At 40.0% G+C, this 4,630-nt stretch overlaps 1 pseudogene; it reads right to left on the bottom strand.

Moving 5' to 3' along the window:
* Nucleotides 1-420: 420 nt before the first annotated feature.
* Nucleotides 421-543, bottom strand: LOC120612671 (uncharacterized; annotated as a pseudogene).
* Between the last annotated feature and the right edge of the window lie 4,087 nt (nt 544-4,630).

Genomic DNA, 4,630 nt, shown 5'->3' with positions numbered 1-4,630 from the left:
GTTCTCCTTTCAAGATCGTTTTTGGCTATTCTGGGTTCTTTGCATTTCTATGGAATTTTAAAATCAGTTTATAAATTTCTACAAAGAAGCCAGCTGGGATTCTGATAGAAATTATGTTGAATCTCTAAATTAATTTGAAGAGTATTGTCATCTTAATAATATTAAGTGTTACAGTCTATGAACACAGGATGTCTTTCCATTTATTAAAATCTTAATTTCTTTCAGCAATATTTTATAGTTTTCAGTGTATAAATCTTGAACTTTTTAAAAATTTATTCCTAAGTATTTTAATTTTTTGATGCTATCGTATATCGAATTGATTTCTTTTTTTTTCTTTTTCCTAGGCGAGGCAACCCTTGGTTGACCTCAGAGATTGCAAGGACGTTCTCAGCTTATAGTCCCTTATTTTTTTATTTTTTATGCCTACAGCACCTAGTCTTCCTAGGTGGTCGGTCTCCCATCCAAGTACTAACCAGCCCCGACCCTGCTTATCTTCCAAAATCAGACGGGATCGGGCTTGTTCAGGGTAGCATGGCTGTAGATAAAATTGATTTCTTAACTTCATTTTTGGATTGTTCATTGTTAGAGTTTAGAAGCACAACTGACTTTTGAATATTGATCTTTGTCTTCTGCAAACTTTTAAACTCATTTATTAGCTCTAATAGTTTTTTTAAATATACTTTAGGGCTTTCTATGTATAAGAGAATGGGGCAAATAGAAATAGTTTTACTTATTCCTGTCTAATCTGGATGCTTATTTATTATTATTGTTGTTGCTATTATTATTATTTTATTTTAACCAAATTGTCTTATTAGAATCTCCACTACAATGTTGCATAGAAGTAGCAAGAGTAGACACCTTCATCTTGTTCTTCATCTTAAGAAAATGTTCCAGTCTTTCACCATTAAGTGTGATGCTATTAGCTATGGGTTTCTCATAGATGCCCTTTAACAGATTGAGAAAGTTCTATTCCTAGTCTGTTGTGTTTTTTATCATAAAAGTGTATTGGGTTTTTTTGTCAGATATTTTTCTGCATCTGTGAGATGATCATCTTTTTATTTTTTATTCTATGATGTTATTGATATGATATTTTACATTAATTGATTTTTTATATTAAACCAATCTCGCTTGCATTCCTGCGATGAATCCCACTTGGTTATGATGAATAATCCTTTATATATGTTGTTGGATTCAGTTTGCTAGTATTTAGTTGAAGATTTTTGCACCAATAGTTATAAAATATTTGTTTGCAGTTTTTCTTTTTCTTGCGATGTATTCCACCTCTATTTTGCTAGGGCCAGAACTTAGTTCTTATCGGTAGTAAGCAAGGGGATAAAGGTAATATACAAGGGTTTGAAGAACTAAGCAGCTCCATATACTTGAGATGTTAGAAACCTTGACCTACCTGCTTCTCTCCATCCCATCCTCAGACACTGGCGGGCCTGCATGTAGCAAGGGAGAGGCTGCACTGCTCTAGGGATGCTTCTTGCTTTCCCAAGAGGATCTGCACAAGTGGATCATTAGTGTGTATAGAGCATCAATAAGCACAGTACTCTAAATCATGAAGCACCTGACTCGAAATAGCATCGCCTTGAACAAACACTTATGAAGACTGGAGCTGCAAAAAATCATACGAAGAATATTTGCCAGACGGCTTTCTCCCATGAAGTCCAGTGCCCAATGCCTTCAAATACCCATCCTTCTTATTAGATTAGTCTGGTCTGAATGTTCTTTCTATATTTTTCTGCCAATAGTTTGAAGAGCTGTGTTGGTACAGCATGAAAGATGACATCTTGGAGCAGCTGTAAGCTGAAGTGCCTTAGCTGTATTTCTCTTCTGTATACCTGGGATGATGTCACTTAAAACCATGTTTTATGGCAAACCAGCAGCAGACTTGTGGGCTAACTTGGGACAACCATCTGCTAGGTAACCAAGGAACACCTCGGAGGATCAGCGCTCTTCCTTCCTACCCCGCGAGGACCCTTGTTCCACAGATCCTAGAAAAGATCCCTTGCCTGCGGGGACCTGGTAGTATTTTCCCACCCCTGCGATGAGGTGGCCTCCGGCCAGGCCCATGTCTCCTCCTGGAGAGGATTCTGGCTGCCCTGGAAAAGCACCACCGTCCAGAGCTCCTGCTAAAGCAAATCTTGCTCATCACATCTCAACTTCCTTCCTGGTCATTGGAGATTTCTGGGCTGCCTAAGTCGAACCACGGCTCTGCCCAATTTTCAGGAAGTTGTATGTACCTTTTAGAGCTAGCTAATCATCTCTTTCAAAATACACAGGGAAATCTTCTGCTTATAGCCACTCTATCTAAAACTATTTTTCTTTAATGTCCCCTCACAAGGCACACATTTCCCAGGATTCCTTCAATTTCATCCAACTTTCCCCAACTGTGAGTCTGGGGTGCCTCCAACGAAGGCTGTGTGGACTCTAAGTCATCTCAGGGCAGACAAGTCTTCCCAGCTGTTCTTTGCCTCTCCTGGTGAGCACTGGGCAAGAAAAGAGGCCACCAGGGTTTTTCTGCCACATCCCAGCTGACACTGCATCTCAAGCACATTCTCAAAGACTTCCGCAGACTGATCACAATTTAAGGCCAGGATGCTGGCAAGGTCAAAGATCAGAAATCCTGCTCTGATTACTAAGGCTAGAGGGCAATAATTGAAATAATTGAGGCGGGTGCTTGTCATTTAGAAGCCAAGCAGACAAACAGTGCATTTCCTGTATGACACATTTAATTCATTATGCTCTGTATGACACGTTTAATTCATTACGTCACCTATGGGTTTTCAACATACAAGGAGCTACAGACCCTCCAACTTTTATTGAATTTCGGTGTAAGTCAAGACCCCATACTTTATTAAGTTTATCATGAAACACTCTCCTTATGCTTGCTTAGGCACACTGAGAGACTCGGACAAGAAATCACTTACAGCTCAGGTCAAGGGGAGCTAGGCGCATTTATTGCTAATTAGAAGTTAGGGGAAACCTGGAGTGAAACTGAAACAGGCAATTAACTTGCCGCCTCCTGTCATTAGAACACTCTTAAGAAGGAATACCTGTGTGGTTATGGGCGCGGTTCAAAGCACCTCTAGTTCTCAGTGACACAGGTATTAAATGTGGGCACTTAAGCAGCATCTGTTGCACGGTCTCCATTTCTCACGTTACATTGCACTCCCAGATGAGCAGAGGGAGAATTCTGGCTGGGGAATGAGTGTCTGCAACCCCGGCCCACTCAAGGCAGATACTGTTATGAAGTGGCTGCAGCACTACCAGCCTCATAGCTTAAAACCTCCCACTGTGACACCCTTTACTTCTGTTCCTCATAAACCAAATGCCCTCGACGATCTACCACCCACCATGCCGGCAGTGTTTATAAAACCCAGGTGGCATTTTCCCAGCTGGAGCCAGCTGCTCATATTATAGAGTCAAGCCTCATGTACCCACCTAGCTAGCACAGGGCCTGGTGCATAGTGGATGATTACAAATATTTACTGAATGAATGGCCCACGAAAAACATTTAAAAAGTATGGCATGGCTTTCTTCTTCCACTGCTTCAATTTATGGCTGTTTCTCTCATCTAAAGCCAGTATGTGCTCAGATATTATAAGCCAATTTTCATATTAGCTTAGAAAAACATACTTAGGAAGAAGACGGTTGCCAGTCTAAAGAGGTACACAAAGTTTCCTTTTAGAACAATTAATTATTTGAAATAATTGATATGTTGCCTGAAGGGATGAGACTCCAAGGAGTATGTCCAAATAGCAAAAGGCCACAGACCGGTCCTCTAAATCACGGGGCCAGCGGCTAACTACAGGCTATTACTCTCATTGAGCTCCTGATGCACTTGGCCACGTGCATGTAAGTCAACTGTTCAACTCGCACACAAGTTGTAGTAAGCACTGTATACTTTTGTGTGTGTTTTTGTTGGGGATCAGGGGAAGGCCTTATGGTAAGTAAAGCAAAAAGAAAATATAACCAGATCAAACCCTTCTGCACCATGAGCTCTAAAAATAATTTTGAAAAATAGAAAATGGCTTATTACTCTCCATCCAAAAAGTCCATTGGAATCAAAGTGTTCTACTCTACATTATTGTAGTTTTTAGTCTAATTGTTTACTGCAGATATCCTAAATAAAAAAGTATCAAAAATTTAATGAAAAGCTTTTGATCAAAATCTTTGCAATTCCTAAGAGCATTTTCCACACTATACTGTTAATGACCTCCATAAGAGATTTTTAAAGGTTATTTTGTGTACCAGGAAATAGGGTTTGGGTAAGGGGATTAAGAGACACTGTGTTTGCCCTAAACTGCCCACATTAAGCCCTAATTATTACTATAAAAGAATAGTGGTTCTAGTTCCACATTTGGAACCCTAAGAAATTCTCAATTCTGCCTCAGGACTACTCATAGGGACAGAACAAAGAAGCACCTTTTGTAGACCTGACTAGGAGTGTAATTGGCAGTGTCCCTTAAAAAAAACCCATGCACTCGCACGCCAATCAGATGTGAATCAAGGCCAGGGGTGTTCCCTGGTAACAGCTAAGGTCCTTTCACCTTCAAATTTAGATAGTGAGTGTTCCTTGGTTTCACTGGCACAAGAAGTTACATGTCTTATACTGATTTAGGTA

Source organism: Pteropus medius, unplaced genomic scaffold (assembly GCF_902729225.1).
Source record: "Pteropus medius unplaced genomic scaffold, Ma_sr-lr_union100, whole genome shotgun sequence".
NCBI lineage: Eukaryota > Metazoa > Chordata > Mammalia > Chiroptera > Pteropodidae > Pteropus > Pteropus medius.
This window is presented reverse-complemented; position numbering and strand designations above follow the sequence as displayed.